Raw genomic sequence first — 25606 nt, 5'->3', positions numbered from 1 at the left:
AATATCTGTCATACCTATAACGTGATGTTGCCATCGATATGCTACACAATGATGTGTAGTGTAAGATTAATGCCACACATTGTGCTTCACATGGAATCCGTGCAATTTCATTTTAGTCTCATCTGACCTGTCCCATGCATAGTTTGTGGCAAACTGCAAACTTAGCTCATCTTTCAACCACTTTTTTTCCCTCCATTGAGATTTGTTGACTGTATCACTGATAGTCATCATTTGAAAAACACTTTCCTCCTTCACATTTCTGGACAACGTTGTGTTGATCCATCACCCCAAATCCTAATAAAACACATTGAAGTTTGGGGCTGTCTTTTGACAAAACATCAGAAGGTCAAAGGGTATGAAAAAATTGTACTGTAACCACTTTTTCCACTCTCTTATCATACATTGTCTCCCTTCTCGCCACCTTTTGCTGCTTCCCTCTCTGTGTTCCCCTGCTCAGCTGGCAAACAGCTCCGCTCCTTCACCTTGAAGAGCACCGCCTCCCCCACCCTCCCACCAACAGGATCATTCCAAACAACTCTTTCATTCAGGGATGGTAATCAGACTGTCACACACCGACACACTCCCACATACACACCGTAATGGCAGTAAGTGATTAGCTTCACAGATGAGGGATCATTTTTGTCCATTTTCTGTGAAACCCTGATTGCTCCCGGCATTCATTAGCAAATCACAGAGGTCAAATGATTCAGCGGCAGCACTCACTCTTTTGAAACCACCTTGCACAGTCCAAGATGAATAAAACGAGACTACCAATTAATAGACCCGCCGTACCCAAGACGACTAGTTTTAAAAAATGACAAGGACAAGAGTGTTGTTGTGCCTCTTTTCTTTATGTCCGTTAAGTCTATTTAGAACATTTGAAACAGTAAAACTACGCTTTATTTTTAATTATCCTCTGAATTCTGACACTTTTTTTTTTTTTCCTAACAGTATCCATTTGTGGTGCTTAAGGATGTAAAGCGCGTGGGGGGATATTTGAATGGCACACTGTGTGGATGTATGATTGAAATGTGTAATCCCTGGGCTACTGGGGAGCCTTGTGTGATGGAGAGAGCCCAGCTTCATCATAGCCTCCACAGGAGACTAGATGAGTCCAGAGTGTGGGAGACAGACAGAGACGTAGAGACTGAGGAGGGAAGGGAGGGAAGAAGGGAGGGAGGGAGGAGAGACACCATACTGACAGTATGAATGATACATCATATGATTGTCTTGGACAGAGCTGTTCTCTCTGACTGCCTTTACTGCTCTCTCCAACTGTCCTCCATTTCACAAGCCCTGTTGGACTGATTTATTGCACTCAACAAAACTGCAACAGACTGGACTTGGGTACTGGTGCCCGTTAAGTTTTCAAACTTTACTTCACCAGAATGAATTTTATTTTATTTTTTTTATTTTAGGGGGGAGGGTCAATTTTCACCCAAAGGTATATTATAACTAAGTTAAGTTTAACCAACAGAACTTGCTTCAAGCCCTTAATATTGTCTGTGAGAAGAGGGTGTTTGTTTGTTTGTTTTTTGTCTTTGGTTTTGGTTTGCGACTAGAACACAAACAGAGGTGACATGTCAAGACGTGTCTAAGTACTACCAGCATATCAATAACAATCAGTAGCATTTGAAAAACGAAGGCTTTCTGTTTCCTTTCCTCCCACTGCTCAACAAGCAAAGGGCTGCAATAAACACATGTCATCATTGGGATAACAGGAATGGTGCATTTGTGGGATGTAGGTTACATTTCAAAGGTTTGAAAGGCCAGAGAAAGCTACTGTCTGTGAATTATTGAAGAGGTAAGGGATACGATGGAGAGTGTGAGCAGCATTTACAGTTCAGAGCCTAGATAGACAACTGGCTCTCACCGCAAGTTCTGTGGATGACTACGATGGGAAATCTATATACACTAACCTTTCTTTGTCTGTGGTGTTATTGAAATTGACTGGTCAGAGGGACAGTATTTCACAAGAAGGTGATGGAGGGAAGCCAGTCACTTCTGATACAAGACCCCTTCAACTCTTTAACGCAAAATCTGTGTTTGTATGGTTTATGGATGATGAAAACCTTGTAATCTGTGACATACTGCTCCCCGATTGCATCTCAAACTCCTCCTCAGCTTCTTTGTTTACTTTTATGGCTCATAGGAATTCTCACATCTGATAGGTGTTTCTCTAACTATCATAGCTATGCAGCTGAGAGTTATTCAATTTTTACTTTTAATAAAACACCTTTTTTTTCTTTTTTATGAGAGTATACAGAGTTCCTTCTAAACTCTGAAATATACCACATTATGTCCATAAGAAACATCTATGGAACAATGTTTTGCTTTGGACAAAAGCACCAGAAATTTTTACCACCATTTTGCAGCTATTTTGTAAATTTGCCAATTTACCATAAATACTGACAATCATCAGAAACGACAACATATGGAAGTGCAAAGAGGATTAGGTGTAAACATCTCCCCTATCTCCAGCAGTCACGCCATTGAGGGAGGGCAGGTTGGCAAATAGGCTTTTCACATTTCAGACGCCATAATGTCACTCCATCTCATTGCGGCATCCATTACGCGCTACCTTGGGAATGAGAAGAGGTCCATGCTGAGAATCGGGGCAGAAAATGGCCGCCCGCCAGGAGGGGTAAAATGGACAGCGTTATTATTCCGACTCCCCCAGGGGGAATTGGCCTGAATATAGATATGCAACATTATAAAACCAGGTTATTATCTGGGTGCAGGGTAACGGCCTCTCGCCTGTCTCTCCTCAATGAAACTCGCACATACACACTCTGAGACAGATACACACACAGCCTGCACACGTATTAGGAAATCTAGTGCTGCGTACTGTGATGATTGTAGCCTTTCTGGCGATTGAGGGATGTTTACCATCCCTGTTGCTAATGGGTATTTTTTGTATGTGTGTTTTCACAATATCACTGTTTTGGTCATGATTTCACTGTTCTTTCATTTACTGAAAATTAGAATCAAGCTTCCCTATGTTCCCATATCTCCCTTTCTCTCAGCCATAATATCGTTTTATGGTGCAATGATATTTCCGATTGCAGGAAGGGATAGAGCCATTCGCCTCATATCAGTGAGCATTATTCACTTATGGCTTTCTTGTTTTAAAAGATGTTGTTTCTTTTGTAATAAAATCATTGTTTGGATGAATAGCTCTCTGTTGTTGCTGTGTGTGCAGGCTAAGGTTTATCTAAAAGTTGTATGGATTACTCCTGTGTGTAACAATCTCATTGATATAGCTCATTTCTTTATAAATAAAACACCCACACGCCCTGACAAATGGACATTTAATGTTATTTTTGTATGCTGCTCCAGACTAACACAAGCAATTTCAATTAGGCCCAAATCAGATGGCCACTTCCTTCCATCTAAATATGTTGTCTTTTATTTTTGATGTATGTACTTATGATACTTTCCACCTCTGTTTTCATCCATTGTCCATCTGGTACAATCTTTCTTTCTTCTCCTGTTGTAGAATTTTCCTCCTCTGTTGATCTTTTCTGATTATGCCTCCACTCTGTGGATTTGTTCTTACTTTCTGATGTTTTTCATACAGTCTAATAGTTTTCTCCTCTTCCTCTTTCTCTTCTTTCTATCTGTCTATCTGACTTCTAATTCCTTCCTTTATTCATGAACCTAACCCTGCTGGCGTGGCGTAGCGAGTGTGTGTGTGTGTGTGGGGGGGTGCAGAGGGGTGCGTGTGCGTGCGTGTTTATGTGCATACACAAGAGCAGAGGCAGACAGTAAATAGGAATATGAATCTTTAAGGGCCTGCTGCTACTGTGGCTGAAATGACTTTTCAGAGCCGCAGTGATTTTCCAAGAAGGATGTTGATGAGGGCCGAATAGCAAGAGATGTTTCTGTGTGGGTGTGTGTGTGTGTGTGTGTGCGTGTGCGTGTGCGTGTGTCTCTAGGCTTTATATCTGTTTTGTCTCTTCATGTAGAAAAAAATATCCTGGCATTTTCATCTTCAAATCCCATTTGTAAATCGGCAATCCTTTTAACTTCATAATCTCTTTCCTAACCGAAAATCAACATTTGTTTAGTGTACTATTTTTTAATGGAATGAAGACAAAAAATGGCTTCCATTGCCCACAAAAATGCAGCACTCCATATTGTACTTTCCCCTTTGAGCAAATTTTTGTTGAGGTTTTGCCTTTTATCAAACGTGTGAAGGTATTTGCAAAGACGATAAAATACATCCAAATGAATATGTTCCTTGATCTCTAAATGTAGTAAAAAAGTTTTTGAGGTTATTTTTAAACCTAGTCTGACTTCTGAATTTGAACTAAACATCTGGACTGACTGTGCCAATCACAGATTTTGTTGCCACGTTCTGATCATTGATTACATAAAGTTATTTCCTTTTAGATACTAATTTCTATTTGACTCTAGCATACCGTAAATATTACACATCCAAAATTATTCACAACCCCAGTAGATTTAGTTCTAACTACATTTTTACCAACATCTGTCCTGTGAGTTGAACTAGGATTAAAGTTTTGGTGTGATGCAGCCAGTGATGGAAGGAAGGCCTTTCAACCTCAAAGGATTGAAGCTCATGACCAAATATAAATAGGCAAGCAGTAATTATAAGAGGGGTTGTAGTGTTGCAATGCCAAAACCATTTATTTATTTATGTATTTTGACAGTGATATCACAAAGATATTACACAGATTACCTTTTGTTTATCAACTTTAGAAAATTATATTCAACTATTACCCCAGTAACCTCTGTAGAGTTTCCGGGCTTTAACCTGAACTGTAAGGTTAAAGCCTGAGTTCCAATATTTTCCAAAGATAGATTGTACTCTACATCAGAGTAAAATATTGCAAATACATTTGTGATCTATTTTGCTTTCTGTTATTTATTGATGCCTCCACAGAAGAGGCAGCCTGAAGAAACAGCTGACTTGATCCTGAAGAAAATGCTATTTTCTTTCTAGATGTTTCCTCCACGTTTGATGCTTTCTCTAACAAAATATTCACTGACATTATTGTAACTAAAAGTAGATTTCTTCATTTTTATCACTCATTAACAGCTTTTGCACCAGATAGTGCTGCTCACAGTGCCACCTTGTTGCGCATTTATGTGGTGATTTCATAAAAAAACGAGGACATTTGTTTTTAGTTTTAGTTTCCGAACGTCCGATCAGCTCAGTCAAGCATAAAACAGTTTAATTTCTGTTGCCAAACAATTTTGCAGTGCTTCTCTAATTGCCAACCTATTTTTCAGCCCGAAATGGGATAAGATTTTTTATGTGGCCGGAAATTGCAAAACCACCATGTCCAGAAAAGCCCAGTGTTTGAAGTGAACTCTCAGCAAAATGAGCATCCTTTGTGCACTCACTTTCACTGATACATAAAGAACAGCAGACTGGGATGGGCTGAAAATTAAGCTAGTTCTTAGCCTCTTTGAAAATGAATTGGCAAAATTACAGTTCTTAGTTTTTCAGTTTTGCCTATTTTAAAAATTTGCACACTCATGAATTCATAGCTGTACAGGAGAGATGCTCATTTGAGCACCCAAATCATGTGCAATGAGCCCAAAGTGCCAAGCAGATTACTAACTACTGACCATGATGAGTCAGCACCAATTCATTAGTTGCCCAGAGTTGAGGGATAGGGTGGCAGTTGAGGGGTGACAGTCAGGGTTTGGGCAGGAGGTCAGGTGGGAGATCTTATGCAGAATTAAAATGAGCGTACAACGTTAAAGTGTTGGCGATCAAAATGTTTGACATGTGAAGCTTTTCAGCAGGGAAATGATACAGTAGATGTATAAAAAAAGAACACGTGTTACTTAAAATGTGCATAAAAAATACATAGATGGATCAAGATCATATACACAACTCATTCAGAACTAGTGTGATTGTTGCTGAGATGAAAAATAGTTAAATATATTTAAAACAGCAATTGCAACAAACATTTCCACTGGGTGTAATGTACTACCATGCATTAGCATGCAGGTCAGTATTTTAATTGTGGCAATGTTAATGTTAATCTTACAAAATATCCACCTTTGTTTTGGTGGCGTTAGGCATGGTTTAATCGGTATGGTTAATGTCTAAAACATAAAGTCATCCTCATGCAGATGGTTTTCTTCTTTGTGCAAGAAAGCCAAAGAAACAGCTCTCTGACATGACACGGTCTCAACTTTTACATTTTTCTTGTCTTTGTGAAAGCTCATCATGCCTCACAAAGTTGGCTCATGGGCTACAACTGTTTTTAGATTAGATTAGATCTAGCTTTAGATGGAAAGCCACAAAAGGTTAGGGGTGAGATACTCCAGTTTTACAGGCTAATCAAAGCTGACGGCCCCATCAAAACGACCCAAGTGACTGCTGACAGCTTCTAAAAAATTAGACTGTGGTCCAGTGTGTGTGTGTGCATGTGTGTGTGTTGTTTTTTTTCTTTTTTTTTTTTCTTTTTGCATCTATTTGAACTTGTATGCTGTATGGATTTGGGTCTGTACCTGCGGCAGAGTGTTTGCAACTTTGTGCTGTCTGTCACAGGGCTCCATCACATTATCATAGAGCCGTGACATTTCTGGCATCCTTCTGAAGCCTCAAATCTGATAAAAACAGGGATAAATCTGATCTCTGATCTTCCTGATGAATATGATAAGACCTGCTCCAGGTTAATGGACCTTGACACCTATCAAGGCCTTTGGAGCCACTGATCCTGGATCAGAGGTGGAAGATACAGCAGAGGTGAAGTAAGAAGGAGTAAGACCCAAGGGGGGAGGGAGGCTTGTGGAAGCTGCCCTGGAGAGTTGCTCACAGGCTGTGCTTGGGTGACAGCCATAGCTGTTTGACGGTCCAAAGCTCCACGCAAAGCCCTCCTCATTTTTATTCACACACTCACTTGGGCACCCCCCCCCCCACACACACACACACACACACAACTTTTGCTTTCTCATCTCCTGTTTTTAATTCCACTATCCTATCTCCCTGTGCTTCTCTTTCTCTTATAGACTCTTTTTTTTGTCTGTATTTTTGCCCTCCATCTCGCTCTCTCTCTTTTTTTTTCTCACTCACACTCACACACACACACCCACCTAGACTGATATACAGGGATCTGGGGGATATAGGGGTGTGGTAGAGCTAGTGATGGGGCTCTGCTTTGATGCCCAGTGGGAGATTACATGGCCAAGAAGAAGAGATAAAAGTACAACCAAAACACAGGTATCTGCTCTTGCTTATGCCTTACAAACACATTCACACATATGCCTCCACGCATCCTTAACACATGTTCAAGGAAAACTGGGAAGCACCTAGAGATACACACTGACTCGCACGCAAACAGACACCCAACTAAGTACACACCTAATGGCTAGTCGGTGACACAGAGGTCTTAGCCCCTGTCTGCCAGTCCTTATTTGTTTCCCAGCCCCTCCTCTGTGTGTAGCAGTAGCACTTGCTACTGGGTGTCTTGTTACTCCTCAGAAGGTCTATTGATTTAACTCTTGCCACAATCTATAACACTATTGTCTTGCCTTAAGTGTCTCATCTGTACAATACACTGGCAGGAGTCTATACATCAAAAACCCCGCCTGCTTAAGGATATTGGTATTCTGAAACATGCTGGGAATACTTTTTTTTTTTTTTAGTGACTTTCCCATTTTTTGTTGCACACTCAACCTTACTTTTTTTTTTTTTTTTTGAAGCAGAGATGCTCGCAGCTAAGCATAACACTGGCTGGAACAGGTTTATTTTTACTTGTGTTTATGAAGTCAATATTTTCTTTTGGAGTATCATAAAGCAGAGGAGTATTGCATAAGTTTAGCTGTGCATTGCAATTTCTTTTGAGACGTAGATGAAATATTCACCCAAGTTGAGGGATTTAAGAAAGAATCTATCAGGTCAAGAAATGTCAACCTTTAGTTAAAATATGTTCATTTAATTGTAGCTGCCCAGATATGTTTGCTTGAATGCCTGGATTAGGTCCTCAAAAGGCTTTCATGTTTATTGCCAATTTGTTTTGAGTAGAACTTCAACTCTTTTTTTCATATATTCTTTGCATTGTGTTGAAGCATGAGCAAGCCTTTTCATCCTTTCTGTCAAATCTACCTAAAGGTAACCAATCATCACAGTAGTCTGATAGGAAAAAGGCAATCGCCTTTTTTCTGATATATGAAAAATACTCACTTGTAAGCAGCCCACTCTCACAGGGGTTCAGCTTGTACTCTGATTATAGGTTTTCATCGCTGTAAGAATCACAACTATGGTAAATGTAAGTATCTACATTGGTATTCAGTTGTTCTGAATGCAACATTTTGCACACTTTAGTTGGTAGTTCGCAAATCTCAAGGTTACCTTTAAAAATCTGAAGAGCTGAGTTCTGGTTTCCTTTAACGGGCACATCATTGGACTTTGCACTTTCCCTTAGGTATTATTTTAAGTCTGGAGAATGTTTAGAAATGATGACTGAATAGCTGAATTCTCAATAGCTAAAAATCGAGATATTTCTTTTCTATCAGTTTAGGAATATGAACATTTTTGATGATTTTCAAGGTAAGTTTTTCAGCTCTAAATCTGTTCACTAATGCACATTTTCTGTTGATTAAAAATGGTTGAAACTTTTTTTCAATTGTGCATTATTCTAAACTCTTTATATATATATATATATATATATATATATTATATATATATATATATATATATATATTTAACTTGCAGTACCTTTCAGAATGGGCGGTGACCCCACAATTTTTCCATCTTTATGGGACTAAGTCAAAATTCAGATTCAATTTTAGCTCCAGTTTTAATCTAAAATAACTCTGAATTTTCTACTGGCATGCTTTAGATTTGAATATAGTCTTTGATTTATCACAATCTTAAATCACCAGATTTGTCTTCCTAACACAGACACCCACAAGTTTTTGGCAAAAAGGGGATTGGGAGGTATAAGTACCCATGATTTAATCTACAATAGGGAGAGTCTTGTTCCATTTGAAGGAAAGTAACCCAAACCCGATGCTGCAGTCACCATATTTCAGAGTGCTCTTCTGGTGATGCTGAGATTTAACATCATTTGACCATAACACATTCCTAAAGGCTTTGCATGTTACTCATACTGTTAAGAAAACTGAAAGAGAGACATGATGTCTAATTGCTTTATTATTTTTAAGCTGTAGATTGAGACATCCATTGCCCTTGGCATTGACCAAAATAATAACTATAAAAAATCAGTAACTACGGGCAGATGGGTGATAGTTGTAGACTTCCTGGGTGGATAACCAATGAAGACATTATTTCAACATCAGTTAAAAACTTTTAAAATGCGACTTCATATAAACAGTCTTTAACCCGGTGCACTTTTAAAAGATAAATTGTTCATCTAGTATAGACAATTGTAAGTCCATAAAATATCACATGTCTGTTTGGCATAATCTTTGTTGTTTGCATAACTGTCTGCTTTTCATCTCCATCTGCCTGTCTAGCTATCTCCCCATAAGATTTTAAGCCTTGAGCCACACACAGATGAGATTGTCACTGCAAGGGCCTCTGTGACTGCGGAGACATTAGCAGTGCAACCGGTGGGAGACGCATGTGCCTCTTCCTTGTTACTGTGGTTGAGCTCAGCAGGATATGACACAGGCCCAGCAGGAATAGGCAGTGATTAGAGAGAGTCTGGGTTATGGAGATGCCGTAGGACTGGTAAATGATCAGAGGTTCTCATTAGGAGCCACTTACACATGATGGTTGTTTTTCCCATGTTGGTACACAGGCTTCAAAACACATCTTCCCATGGCAAATTCCTACAGTTTGCAAGCTTATCTTTCTATCGAGCCTCGCCAGGACATATTACAAATAATTTATTCGGCCTCTGCACTGGTTGTTAATATTTGCTATGAAAATCAAATTCTGTTGCTGTTTGTGGTGCAGGCATGAATAAAAACATGAGGGTGATATTTTTTAGTTTTTTTTTCCCAAGGCAGAATAATGTGCCATTGGTGCTATTTCCCCCCTCTCCCCTCCTCTCTAGGGCTCTGTTGCCCTAAAATGAGATTGGTCAGATCGGGAGTGATAGGTTTCCATCATGGTAATGCATGATCACTACCTAGCTCCACACTTTCTTTGCATTGTTTCTCAAGTCACACTCTCCTTCACTGTATCATTCCTGCCTCATTTTACCTTGGCCTAAACCTCCAAGTGGGAAAAGAAAATTCTAAAACTTGTCCATTTGGGTTTTTTTAATGTTAGTTTATATTTACAGTACTTTCAGGACACAGGACACATGGGTGCACTATATTAAGCTCACAGGCACAACATTAGCAAAAGTTTTGCAACATTTTTAAAGACCAGTATTATGTAAAACTGGTTATTTTTAAACTTTACACTATCTTATAATGTTATCCCCTCATCAAAAACATACCTGGAGTGGTTCTTTTATTCTTTTATACATGTTTGAGAAATCCTTTAATCTCCCTTGGCAGCTGTGTAAAATGATCGGAGGGACCAAACACCACCTTCGATGACCAAGCTCCTCCTGTGGAGCTACAGTTTCCAATCCAGGCTTCCGCATTACAGACCTCTGCTCCTCCAGACTGGCAGCACTGATAAGCAAACACCTGGTAGGATTGCATATCTGCTGATTTCATTATAAAAGCTGCTTCTTCTGGTAAAAGTGCTGTTAAAGGGTTAATAGAGGAAAAATGTTTTGATGACTTCCTGAAGGTGGAGTTTCAGACAGACCAAGAGTTTTTTCAAAAGAAAGAGGCCCAATTTCAAGGTACTAAGTTATGAAGTCAAATTTATTTTAAGTCATATTTTATATAACCAGCATGTTTTATAACAACTGAAGGTAACATAGTTACTTGATTGTGCTATAAGATAGCACCATTTGCCTGGAAAATACATAGTACTGTTTCTTTAAGAAAACAAAACAATTATATATTTTTTTCTTTTGTTTGCACAAATATTGATTCACATACTGTCTCTTAGCAAGTCTGAGATGTGCAGAATATTGCAATTCAAATTCAATGATTCTACATATTTCAGGTCTTATGTTTGTCCAATTCTCGGGTAGCCCAAATGCCAAAAAAGCATAATGTCTCCCTTGTTGCTTCCAGTCTGTGTTGGGGAAAAAAAGTGCTTTTCTTGCTGGGATTGTTTTCTTCATTAAGTTTATTATGAGAAACTTTTACGATGTGTTTACTCCTGGGCTATTTTCCTTTCGCTATGCTGAGGAATTCATCCACTGGTGATTTTAGGCAGTTTTGTGTGTTTAGTTAATGCTGTCATTTTTCTTGCCTCTTTTTGAAAACCAGTCCTTGTGTAAAAAATCTTATTCTAAGGATGAAAATATACAAATAATTGAAGAGTTGCAAAGTGGCGACGCAAATCTACAAGCAGATTTTTTAGCTTTAGAAACTTGCCTCTTTATAACATTTTGATCAACTGCTTTTCAAATTATGAACACGTCGTACATTGACATTATCCTGTTCATCCATCTAAAGCTTAATTCAAAATAATTTTCTTCTTAAAGACCTAATTTTGCCAGACATTTTTTTCTCATTTCTGGAAGCTGTAAAATAATTGCTTTGACTTTTAGCAGCTAATTGAAGTTTTTAAATCAAAGAATAGAGTGTCTACTCTTAGCAATAAAAATTTCGTGTATCTAGTGTGAAAGGTCACATGACCAGACCTCTTTACTTCCTGCCTGTAATGCTGGAAGTAAATGTGTCACAAACATGTATAAGAGAAAGTCAGTAAAATACTTTTAATAAAAAAATATAAATAAAATATTTTGTACATATCTTCTTTCAAGTGTTTTCTACTGATACATAAAGAAAATTGTATCCATTCATTCATATTTTAATCATAAGAAGCGTGAATGTAAATGTGGCAACAATTGTTGCCGCTAGCATAATACATAGACAGCACTATGCTCTGTGTCCATAGCTTTACTGTTTATTCTATATATCTTGCTGTTCCTACACAGCTTAAACTATAAGATGTTTTAGGTTTTCTAGGCCTGAAGGAATCTCAAAATAATGTCTCCTACATCACTGTCATTCCCCCTCCCCACACCCTAAAAGCCGGCCTATGCACTGAATCTTCATGTGTATTTGTAAGAAATAAATATGTCTTAATACTGTCCACATCAAGTCATTTACACGAAAATAGTGAGGCAACGTGAGTTTAACATTAACTGAAGAGAAATGGAAACGGTGACTTACTGGGTGTGTTACACATCTTAACATGAAGAGAAGACAACTGTATGGTTAGACGTAAATTATTTTATTTATGTAGTTTATCTGAACTTATCAGCATTACAAGAAACAAATCATGTAGAATTAATTGCTAAAATGAACAGAGACAGAAAAACGATTTTGGAAAGATTAAATATTTTGATCCATTTCAGCTTGTGCTTCAGATCTGCAGGGAGGAAACAAAAATCGAGAATTAGGAATGGTCAAGGTGAATTCAACAGCAGATGTTAAATGAGACATTTCTTTCTGAAAATGATTAAAACTGCAGCAATTTATGGACACAAATCCAGCTGCTGTGATAACATCTGGCTCAGACACAATGACGGTGAAAAGTTTAGAGTGAGCAGAGCGAGAAAAGAAACAAAACACAAGTTAGAAATGACACGAAACATGACTGCACCCTAACATACACAAACTATAAAAGCGCATGTCACTGTTTAATTCTTCGCCCCATCTTCACTCTTCTCTCAATCCAATTTGCTCTTTCTTTTCTTTTTTTTTCCTTTTTTTTTTTTTGCGAGACATCTTCTTCCCCCTCGCTACAAAGCCCAAGTCATGTTCAGAGCTTTTCTACATAAGTGTTTCATGTCACTCCGTTTCTTCTAAAACACACTTCTCTATTCCGTATGTTCCTGGTCTTATATTTGGGTTTGAGAGTGGATAGGTAACATTAAAGAGCTATCACTTTTCTCTCTGTGTCATTCCCCTACTTCATACACCATTTGATCTGAAGCCAGATACAGCTTTTAGATGTAGGCGTGGACACACACTCTCGCGCACCCACACACACACGCCTTCCCTCCAACACATGTTTGAGCGCAGTCGGTGTGCGCGCATGCCGCCTGACTGACAGATAAACAATTTTAGGGGATCGCACACTCTCGAGCCTGCAAAAACATTCCTTCATTTTACAAGGCTTTTATTTTTGTGCCGTTCCTCTCAGCCAAACATCAAAAGCGAGAAGCATTTCTTTTCACATCACACACAAGCACATTACAATCCTATGCACTCTACAATGCCATTTTGAAATACCCCGCCCTCGACAACTTGTGGAATAAGTTGAAGGAACAGAGTATTCACACACACACAAAAAAAAGACATAAATACACAACAAATACCACCTGCAGCCAATAAAGTATGCACGGGAGAGTTCAGGTGCCTTTACTGTCAGAATTAATAAGACAAGATAAAAACACAGGAAGTGGCTGTCTTCCACAGGTGTGTCTCTGTGTGACTTCATATTCTGTTTCAGACATCTTCTACTTTTGCGGCTCGTGTTTGTGAGTTTTAAAACGGAGCTAGTTGCTCAATTTTGCAAAGTCAAATGTACAACTCGTCTTACTACTTGTGAGTGCAGAAAAAGCAAAAAAAATAAAAAATAAAAATTATAGAAATCTGCAATTTCCGCAAAACCTATCAAAAGGCGTGCAGGATCTTTCTCAAAATGAAAAGCTTTTACAAGAAATATTACTTAGAAAAATTGGGTAAAAATTATGCGACCCTTGTGAACTATAAATATTCAAGAACAAAATGTTCTGGCTGTCAAAATTAAAGCACTTAGATTTTAGAGGCACAAAGCTTCTGATATATTAGATCCTAATAACTTTTTCCCTGTTCTCCTGCCTTTGTTCGCTCTCTCTCTGATCTGTAATTGAAAAAGCATTCCGTTTTTATTTTGCTTTGCTATCCAAAGGCTAAATCCAAAACACCAGCCAAGAGGTTAGCCTGGTCACCTGGCACCCACAGGCGCTCTCTCACTCTCTCTCTCTTTCCTTCTTTTTCTTCATCACACACACACACACGCACTCACCGACATCCCGATGTGCACAATCGCACACATACCTGACTGCTGTGCTTCAATAAACTGTAAATTCCTCCTCTGCACCCACCATACCCGAGCTAACCCTTTAAAAGTCACCCGCCTCCACCTTGTAATGCATGAACACACTCACCCAGACATGCACATACATACTTACGCACAATCTCGCACCACAGACAAGCCCGAACACACACAAAAAAACAATGTGGCTTAGTGGATGGTATCAAATTTAGTGGCCACGGGGATCTTGCTGGGGTCATAAATCTATATCCAACATGTGAGAAAATCTCTCTATGAATATCTGGAGACGCAGAGGGAGCGGGAGATGGATAGACAGACAGCGGGATACAGGAGGAGACAGACACAAAGGAAAAACAGGCAGAAAGCAAAGTGAGAGTCTTGCAGAAAAGCAGAGCCACAGACAAAAGCAGCAAGACTGGGACAAGACGGCTTGAGCGAAACAAAGCAGGAAATATACAAACTCGTGCAAGATGGTGGGGGGAAAACCAGACGACATTAGCCAGGAGAGAGCCAAGAGAGTGAAATGTGGACGGATACACAGAGCAAGAGTCACAGATAGTCTGACAGTAATAGAGGAAGGCCGAAAGACAGTGCAGGAGACAGAGAGAGAGAGGGAGCGTTACATGACCCTCTCACTCTAACAATGGCTCTTCATATGGTGCCCAGCTTAGCAGGCGAGCTGTTGGAATCAGGAATGTGGAATGTGGGATTTTGGACCTGCAAACGATCGCTACTGTCTGTGCGTAGCACGATGGGCTGTGGCAGGGTGTCCCTGGCCCACCATAAAACAAACTGACAATTTGTCTGCTGCGTATCAGTTTGTCGTTGTGTTACTGTGAACAGAAGTGTTGAGCTCGCTTGTTCTGGACGCATACGGTATTATCCCGGAATAATCTTTGGAGTTTAATGTTCAGCCAGATTAGTAGAGCAAGTTTCTGCCCTTTTATAGAGAGAAATTGAATTTACAAATCCATCTTTCCCATATCCCCTGTCATGTGTTGGGTGTAGTGCGACTGGAGCCTGGCTTAGCTGGGGAATATGGTGAGAGGCAGAATGTGTCCTGGTCATCAAACTCTGTGCAGGGAGGCAGCAGATCTTACTCCAAATTCATAGAACGACACAGGATATGATGTAAAGTGGAATAAATAACTGCAATGTAAAACCACTCAAGCATGACTTTATTAAAATTACCCATTTAAAATTGATCTCAGATTATATTTCTGATTTATTTTGCAACAACAGCTAAGGAAGGTTTCATTTATTTTTGGCATTTTTTGTTAAAAAACAATTATCTGAGACATTACTGACGTGTAATCGTGAAGATACACAAGCAATGTGAGAGTTTAATGTAGATGCTATTTTTTCCTTCTCTAATTATAAAATGAGAGCTCTCTAAAATACAGTATTAATATAGAAAGAATTGATCATATATTTAAGAATTTTAAAAAGTTGAGATTAAAATGCAACACATTAAATTAAATTAATTTCTAACTTACTCTGTTAATTTTGGAGGAAACCGATCAGATTAAGTTATTGTACAAGAAAGCTCTGAAAGGAGAACATTATATTTTTATTCATAAATAGTGGAACCACAACCAATTAAAAAAAAAAAAGAGAAAGAATGAAAAGAAAAAGTGAAACAATAAAATTGATATAAAACTTTTCTATTATCTTTTTAAAAGGCTTTGCTATTTTTTGTAATATACATTTCTACACTCTTTATGCTTTATATTTGTTGATTTTGCAGACAATCTTCATTAAAACTGTTTAGTAAATTTCTCTATAGCACAAATTCAGATCACGTAAGGAACTTGTTTAAAAAGTTTCCCTTCTAAACAGAAAGGGTCATGTTCACACACAGACACACACACATACAGCCTATAACCACCGTCACTCTCTGAAATGAAGCTAACACTCACACACATATGCACTGCGGCGGCCGCTAACACAGGAGACAGTTGTTGTCGGTCGCCCCGATGACTGTCATGGCTGTCAGGCCAAGTCCCACGAATTACGGCTGTTCCAGATGTAAGAGATTTCTAAGCTGCCTCCAACGGCCTGCGGTCTATCGTGAGAAAAACAGAGGGAGGGGGGAAAAAGTGAAAGAGGTAAAGACATTTAAATTCATCCAACCACATGTGAAAATTCTTCCTTTCTCTGCCCCTGTTTTTGAATCTTTACGCCATCAGAAATAAAAGCTGTGATTACGGTAAATTTTCGTTGGACAGAGTTTTATTGTGTGCACCGCTTATTCAAAATCACTAATGGATGTGTGGCTCATATTTTCAGTAAAGACAGACCATCAAAAATGATTTTCTATTTAAAATGTGATGGGAAAATTGATGGGTTTTTTTGTGTTTTTTTGCATTACATTTTTTTCAATTTTGAATATAGTGTTTGTGTAAGAAAAAAAATACCTGCAAATTTATATTTCTCCTTTATGTGAATTTTCATAGAAAGTACCAGTTAACAGTAACCAGTAACATTTTTGAAGTCCCATTATCACACAATAGACATTTATTTCTGTTAGCTGCCGGTTAGTTCAGGGTTGTTTAGACCGTGGCAGTGCAGCTTGACCAGAGCGGTAGTTTAATTTCCATACATGCGTGTCAACACTTAGAATTTACCCACCATTATTCTCTTTGTTGTTTTTGGTCTCCTCTCACTTTTTCTCTCATTAGTACTTCGTAACTAGACAGTTTATTTGAAATTATGAAAGCATTACACTCTCTGATGTAGCAGTTTAAAAATCAATAGTCGAAACCCTAGCTGCCTCACTTAAGCCCTCTCCTATGGCAAAGGGGATGTCTCTTTCTCCCTCTCTCTTAAATGGTAATTTCATTTGCAGTCACTAAGACCTCACCGATAATTACCAATGCCCTGAGAGAGAAAGGCAAGTGAAAGAGAGAAGGGGAGGAATGGGAGATGGGAGAGGAGAAGAGGGAGAGGTGGATTAAGAAAGCAGAGTGAATGCCAGTCATTAGAAAAGCTTTCCTCCTTGGCTGCTTTGATCAGAGTTAAGAACGCGTTGCCTTCACTCCATCGCTCCCTGACACTAACCTGTGCAATGGAAACATGGGGAATGGAAGGAGAAGGAGGAGCAGGGTGATGGAGGTGAATGAGGAAGAACCAAAGAACACAAAAAAAGGGTCCCTGTAGTCTTGAATAGCAATTCTTGATTCTAAAATTGAGTTCCTCTGTTTTTTTGGGTTATGCCAGGGCCGTCCATGTTCAGAAAGAGCATCACCTTCCACCCTGACCACCCCCTCCCCTCTTCATCTTTCAAATGAACTAATCAGAAAGGGGAATATGAAGTGTCCTGCAGGATCTGTTTCTCTGCAGGCATATGGCAATGATTGATGGGGAACAACTTTGACTTTCCCAGGTCATCCTCCCTGCACACATCTGGGAGCACTGCAATAATTCTCCTAATTTTTGACCTGGTCTCTTCCTTCTGTCTCTTTTCCCCCTCTCCTCCACAAACATCAGTTTCACTCTGATGAAAAAAAAAAAAGGTGGACTCCTCCAAGTTGGTCTCTCTCTCTCTCTCCCTCTCTCTCTCTGCCTTTCCCAAGCCTAACACAAACACTAATTTTAGCAAAAATAAAAGCACCATAGTGGTTTCCAGATGTTTATAAGGACTGTTGGAGCAACCCCCCATTCCTTCCCACTTTTTTTCCATTTTTTTTTTTAATTGTTATGTTTGTCTTACCACCACTACAAAAAAGACTATATGTGACAGAGCTTTGGTAAATGGCTTTACCATATGTACAGTAAACAGTATGATACAGAAACTGTCTATATAGTTTTTGTATCATGGCAAACACCACAAAAGAACCACAACAAATATAATAATAAATTAAACTTAAAGGCATCATAATTTGCAGACGAAGAAAAACTCATATCTTTTCACGTCCATTTTAGACTAAGTCAATGTGTTTTTTGTCTTACATCCTTTGTTTATGCCCTGAAAGTTACTTTCATTTAGAATTAATACAAAGAATTACAAATAAAAGGGAAGCAATCAGTCACACAAATAGTACATTGGGATGAACTTCTTGATAAATATTAAAAAGAGCACTGGAGACATACAGCTGTCTTAAATCTCCTCCCCCTGACCCCACACACCAACGACAGCAACTGGACCTTGTTAGCTGTAGCATAGAAATCATCTCTGACTCCTTCTTTACAATAACACCGAGGAACTTCAGCCGCTAAATGCTTTTGGGAAACCCAGCCGTCCTCCTGCTGCCATGTGATGATCCCACCTCTGAAATATTCAGCCCCATTAACATTCCGATGGGTATCATCCCCTTTCAGACACAATTCGCTTTGCTCCTCAGACCTGTGGGCCAAGCCAGGGAGAGGCCTGGACCAGATGTTATCTGTCCTCATTCCTCACAAAGACCTCTACTGCTCCATATAAACACAGAAAATATCACATTTTGGTGGAAGGGAGACAGTACAAGAACAGGTGACACAATGACTAAGAAAAAAAAAAAAATAAATAAATCAGGCAGTAGGATTTAATTTTTATTTTTTGTAAAACCTTATGATGATGAGATATGCAATTTGATGTCTGTTGTATTTTTCTAGGGTTCTCTATCTGCTTTTGGACAACATATGTAGCTCAGTACTCTACCGATGTTAAAGTGCACAGGTCGATAAAAAGCAAATACTGTTTCAATCTGGGTCGACTGACCTCTCAGCCAAGACGCAGACCATTTCAGTGTTTAGACTTTAACAGAATACTGTACGATTTGGTGCAATTTGATGCTGTAAAATAAAAAAAAAAATAAAAAGACCTATGCTGGTTCTTTTGAAAGACTCACTGCACTTATCTTCCCAAACAGTAGGGGTCACAACTTTGAAAGATAACACTTTTCCAACATGCACACAAAAAAGGCCAGCAGCAGAAGAACACTCCCAGTTAAAGATTCCCTTCTCTGCACCGAGGAGACAGAGACACAAGCGGCTGTTCCTGGTGTTATTAGTTGTTACCACAACTAATAACTAATAACCAGTGTAGTTATTCTTGTTCTCTCACTTTTCCATTAGCAGTTTTTGACCAATTACATAATAGTTTTGCAAGTAAAGGAGCGTGAAAAGTTCACCAGTTGCTCTGTTACAATGAGGATTGGATAACAAGAGGCTCAGGTCGTGATGCATAGATTTTCATCATGCATCTTCAACAATGAGCACCAATCTTGGCACAGTTCAAGGTCAGTTACATACAGTTTAATTAAATTGTGCCTATTAAGCAGTCAAGTTCAATTGATCATTCAAAGTGGAGTGATTGGATATCTGCATAATGTTTTTTTCTGAGACGCCATCTACGTCGTCAAGTGCACCTCTCCATTACATTTTTAGTGAAACCATAACTAGTAATTCTACCAACACCAAACATTGGAATGTTGTTGCGAGATTCCCTGTTCCCCCCGCCCCCACAAAAAAAAAAAAAAAAATAACAATGGTTCTGATGCCCAAAAACTTACATTTTAGTCTGACCAATTTCCAATTTCTGTCAAGAAAAAAATAAAAGATTGTGTTAAGTGCATGTATAAATGTAGTCCGACATTTTAGGTTGCTTTTCAGAAAATGGCTTAGTTGATAGAAAAAAAAAACTTTAGTAAACCAAACTGACCTAAAACAGAAAAAAGTTTTCTCTGATTTAATGTTGGTAAGGAAAAACAATCTGTCTTTTTCATATAATGTGCCTAAACATCTGGTTTTAGCTGTTGCGTCTGATACTTTGCCATTTAGCAACGTCTTGTGACTCTGAGTACTGCCAGTGGCTGAATTATTCACTCAGCAGCATGCAACACTGCACAGACATGTAGTCACAAACATAGCTTTCATTTTCTCACAACAAGCGCATCAGATTTTTCTTTCGTAAGCGTCAAATGTGGTTGGTGTTAATTGCTGATTATGTAACTATGCGGGCAAACTGCCAATCGCAGTGTGCTCTTTGAACACACAACCGTTTCCACCATTAAGCCCTGCAGCTGAACTGCCTAGAATTAGCTAGGTGTGTGTGTGTGTGTGTGTGTGTGTGTGTGTGTGTGTGTTTGTTAATCATTTGCAATCATGTGAGAGACAGACTACACTTTGAGCTCAATTAGCCAGGCGTTTAGGCGTCTTAATTGGTGACTTTCGATCTCAGGCTGTTGCTGATGAACCACTTAGCAGCAGACTTATGGATTAGCATCCCGGAAAGCTCTCTGTTCTCAGATGTATCTAACAGGTCAGGAATTAGTGTTCTTAACTCTGACTTACAAATGAAGACAGCAGTATTGACTCGCGTGGAAAACTCTCTTCACTTCCATTTCACTGTATCCAAACGCACTCTGCCGTTGACGTTTCTCCTGCCTCCTCCTCTTATCATCCCATGTCATGCATTTTCTCTTCTTATCACCAGAGATGAGCTTCTGTTTGAATTGTGCTTTGCTTTGTCTGGAGAAAATTACACGCACAACGTCTCACAATTTGGCAGTTTTGTCGTCATGGCGCGGAAGACGTCCCTCGTCATCTGTGCAACATGCGCCGTGGCTCATGGGAGCCTCATAAATGTCATGTATTGATGAAACCGCTCTGGAGAGCAGGAAGTCCTTGCCAAAAAGAAGATAGATAGAGCGCCACTGGTGTTGAGGATGCCATGCTGTATTAAATCATTTCTTTTGCACCATGTGTTGTCTACATGTACAGTGACGGCACTTGTGTTTTCACAAGCGGCTGTTCATGGTGTTGCCACAAACACAAATACACAGATATTACAGATGTTTTGAGTAAAGTGTTCCCCTGCTGTTGCCGCTTTTCTCTTATCCTATTCTTGTACCATCCAATAAGCAGTCTCAGCATCCCGCCCTCTATAGGTGTGTCTTTTTTTTTTTTTTTTTAGCCACACTTCTTCCTCCCCAGGTCATTGTCATATACTTGGGCCTTCTGAGCAGGGAGGCTTTAAGCAGCAGAGACAGCACTTGTCTGTTAGATTTGCATGTCCCCAACATCACATGCCCAGCCTGCACACATCACCAACTTGTCTGGAGGTGAATGTCGAGGTTCATTAGAAAATGCCCAGATTCAAGCAAATTTGTCAAAAGGTAGACAAACATGCCTGTGATGCATGATGTGTGGTTTCCAAGAAGATGGGAGCGCAAATTTGATTTGATTCTGTGCGAATGCTGGAATAAAAATAAGACTTTTTTTGTCAAAAACGAAAAAAAACAAACAAAAAAACAAAAAAAAAACTTGCAGTTTTAAATGCGATACATTTAAAATAGTTTTTTTTTTTTTTTTCTATTATTTCTAATCAACAAAGTGAAACCTGTTCAAGGGGGCCGGTCAGCCTTTCAAACACCCATGAGATATCTAGATATCGGGGGACCTTCCCTCAGATTTATTGTGGGAATCAGAATTTATGATGAGTAAATTGGGCTTCTTCATCTGTGTGCCGGGGGGTTTGCCACATGCTGCCGAGATGGCTTGACTTATTGATTACAGGGAGTAGTATGCCCCATTTCAAAGGGATGGAGAGCCCCCGCCACGCAACTTCTGAGAATTAATTTGCCTGGCATGGGCCTTCATGAGAAACACATGTACATACACACACAAACGCAAGCGCAGACGTAAACAAGCACAGAGTATCCAAAGCCTTCAGGTAAAAGAATCACCCCTCCCCATCCAATATATATATAAGAAAAGCAAGAAAAAGAAAATACCCTTTTTGCCCTCACCAACACAAACATAAGTAGCCTAAAAGGAGTTTATAGTGGTAGTGAAGATTGTGCAAAGCATGTGACAAAACGTCTGGAACAGAAAACATGAAGTATCAACTATCTCTAACATTCTCCTGCTGCATAACAATAAAGAAATATAAATGTTTTTTTTTTATACTTTTTTTTCTTTTTCTTGTTTCTGCATATAGTCTCTTTAAAAGAGAATATATAATTTTTCTTGTAAATGAGTAATTTCTGTAAGTAGATTCCTGCAGTTGGTTATTATGATTTCCTGTTTCAGATCTGTAAATAATAAATACTATATAAAAAAAAAAAAAAAAGAAAATTCAGCCTCATTCTTTCCAAAAACTGTTTAAAGAACCGTTTTTGTGCGGGAGCGCATATGTGTGTGTGTGTGTGCGTGTGTGTGGGTGTGTGTGTGTGTGTGTGTGTGGTTTACCATCTGTAGTAACTGTTCTGGACGAAAATCTAACAGTTTCAGCCAAAGTACTTCTCCAGACCGGCAGAGTCACAGCTGAACTATCAGTGGTTCATCCCTGGCATTGTCCACTTTATCACCCTCTGCCCTCAGACACCAGCTCCTATTTCACCAGCAGCACCCGTGCTAATTTATCATTGGCGTCTTGACAGACAACACATCTGTGTGTGAACGGATTAAGTGAGGAAAAGTGTAAGAAGGACAACGGGGGCAGAAATGGGGAAGAGCGGGAGGAAATATGGTAGCTAGGAGGATTCCAGCCCTTACAAACAGGGCTTTTAAAGGGTCATATTTTGTTTGAAGGGCCCCCTCCTACCCTTCACTCGACCTCTTCCCTATCCCTCCTGCCTCCACGCTCATAACACAATGTCAGCTAACCCCCTCGGCAACTGGACAGCTCATTGTCTTGGGCTATCTTATATTACAGCCCATATACCGCAAGTGGGATATGGAACAGAATTAAAGAGCTTAAGGACTGAGCTGAGAACGTAGACCTGCAGAGGTTTATATCGCCATATAAAACCGTACCTTCTCAGGCTGTGAAAGGGCACGTCCATGACGACCGTTCCTTTTTTTTGTTGACTGCCCTGCCGGAAACATTCCTCTTTTTTTGTTGTTGTTGTTGCTTTTTTTAAATATTCATTGACTGAGTGACGCTGCTGCGTATGTCAGCATGACAAAGGCGTGCAGATATTCTGGCGTGAAGATTGATGGGCGAGAGAGGTTAAAATACACACGGACAACAGATGGGGAGACACGCACTACAACTCTCGTGTTCACACGTCCCATGTCCGCATCCATGCTGCATTTTTGTGTGGGCGCACACGCATACGTACGAGATGGCAGGTGCACATATACACGCGTTCTCATGTGCGTGTTCACGCAAGCATATCTGTTTACTTTTAGCCTCCAAAAACCCATTCACATTTGAATGCAGGAGACAGGACACATCTCTCTGCTCTGTGAGCTGCTAGACAGCTCAGTCAGAATATTTTAGCATGCACACACACACTTGCGTATTTCACCCCCATGCATGCACACACACACACACACACACGCCCCCGCGCATGCTAACACACACACATGCACACTTCCCTGGGGTACCCCCGTTTGCAGAGCCTGGGGAGTGCAAAATGAAACTTTTTAAAAGCCAAAAACACTTCTCCTGAACAAACTAGTCTTGCTTAATAATACCGCGTTCGTGTTTTTCTCTTCTCTCACGACAGCCTGTCATTATCTACAAGAGCTTGGTGTTTCGACTGTGTTTTAGAGAACGGTTTTGGTTGTTGTTTTAGCATCTGAAAGCCTCGCTACAAGACAGACGGCAAATAGACTCTAAACTATTTGGAATCTGTGCATCAGCAAATGTGTTTTGCTATTGAAATGAAAGTAGGAAGAAGTTGGGAAATTGCGGATTTAGCGTGAAGACAGAGACGCTTGCAAACTCCCAAGACATTTGAGTTTCTGAATTGCTGATTTTTGGACCTGCAGTACATGCTGCAATGTATTTATGTCCATTATTTAGGAGGGAATCAAGAAGAATCTATGTTGTTAAGTTTGTTTTTCATACATGTGAGTGTTTTTCTTTTTTTTTATTCTTATTTTTTTAAGGTGTGTAAAATTAAGTTTTGTGCGCGCACACACAAAAACAAATGCACAGAGCCCAGATCCACAGCCACTGTTTATACAAGCACAAATGCGGCTTCTGCTCTTATGAAGATAAATATGGCAAGGTGTAGATTTTCACCCACACCTACTGAACGGGACACATGCATTCATCTTTGCTGTAGGTTGTGTTTTCGGATTTGTGTGCGTGTGCTTTTGTGTGTGCTGGGGCCATGTTGGGGATACAGCAGCGAGGGTGTGCGCACCTCACTGCCTTTACAATGTATGGAAATGTATGTGCATTTTTAAAGTAGGAGGGGGGGCAAAATTTATTTCTCTCACCGCCCATGCACCCTGCGCGCCCCTTCCTCTTCCTCCACACCTCATTCCCAAAGCTGATAGACCTATAGATGCATGATAGATGGGGGGGGGAGAGAGAGAGAGAGAAATGAAGGGGGTCTCTGCATGGATGCATACATACATGCATGCATAGATGTATATAGCACCCCCATTCCCCCTTTTCCTCTCAAGCGCACACTATAAAGTCTCTAACATGCACCTTTGCATACAAAAGAACACCTCTGAATGCAGGACTCATGCGCATACCAAACATAATCCATAGTTTTACATAATAGGGAGGAGAAAAAAGGGGAGGCAAGTCAACTCCTGTGGTAGAGTGATAAAGATAATATGAATCATCTGACTCTTTCTCTTTCTCCCTGTATGTATACACATTCACCCAGAGAGATGCTGATATGCTATAGAGGAATATAATGAGATATGGAGAAGGTCTCCCCTCCCCCTGCGTCCCCCCCTCTGATCCTCTAGAACACATGTGGGTCATGTGTGTGCCTTGTCCATTTTTCACAATGTTTAAGGATTATGCTTCACGGTGTACTGAGATTTAAGTAAATTGCCCCAAGTGGAAGTTATATTTGCAAGTAAACTACTGCACCATCTCTCTGTCACATGAATACGACTGCAAAACAGGGACTGCACTGTTCTGATGAGCGACTGATTGGTTCTACGCACACTGGATAAAGTACAATGTTTGTTTGTCTCCAGAATAAATTAAGTAAAAAGTACCAGATACACTCTCTTTGCAAACAAAAAAGAGGACTTGCTGTTAATTATTCACAAAAAATAGTTAATTTTTGGAATCTAATTAAATGCATTTAACCATCGGGGACAGAGCGAGATCAAAGATGTATATTTGATGTCTTGCAGATAGCACTTTTAAATTAGCAAACCCTCTTAACTTTATAATTATCTTTGCTAGAAGAAATGAAGCAGGAAGTTCCTTTGTGTTAATTCTGGGATTCAAACAGTCTCCTAAGAAATAGATGAAATTAATTAGAAATAATTACAGATAGTCATGCAGTCTGCATTTCCAATGCAATGAGTCATACGCAGAGCAAAAAGAGAAAAAAAAAATCTTTTTAGCGGGTTTATTCTGTAATAACTTAAATATTTGAGAAACAGGTCATACAAAATTAAACATTTACCTTTTTTATTTTTTTTCAAAGATATGGAGTGCAAATTTTTACTTAACCAAAATCCAACAATTTTTCATTCATGAGTTTTTCAATCCAGACCAAAAAAATTGCAAAATGCCTGGCAGTAATAGCTGAGGGAATTTTTTTGGATTCGTGTCTCACAGATACTGTCCGTTTGCACTCTCTTTCAGGGTTGCTGCCGAAGCCGACA

The 25606-nt window shown here is 39.5% G+C and overlaps 1 long non-coding RNA gene across 1 annotated transcript in view; it reads right to left on the bottom strand.

Moving 5' to 3' along the window:
* Window positions 1-12245: 12245 nt before the first annotated feature.
* The window catches only part of LOC122824260, a 32444-nt gene continuing 19083 nt past the window's right edge, over window positions 12246-25606 (bottom strand). Inside the window, exons 3-4 of the long non-coding RNA XR_006369471.1 lie at window positions 16000-16145; window positions 12246-12406 (exon numbers count right to left, since the gene is read on the bottom strand). This is a non-coding gene — a long non-coding RNA (uncharacterized LOC122824260). The remainder of the gene's footprint in view (window positions 12407-15999; window positions 16146-25606) is intronic.

This window comes from Gambusia affinis, linkage group LG21 (genome assembly GCF_019740435.1).
Source record: "Gambusia affinis linkage group LG21, SWU_Gaff_1.0, whole genome shotgun sequence".
NCBI lineage: Eukaryota > Metazoa > Chordata > Actinopteri > Cyprinodontiformes > Poeciliidae > Gambusia > Gambusia affinis.
Note: the sequence above shows the minus strand (reverse complement) of the source record. Positions and strands in the feature narration are given on the sequence as shown.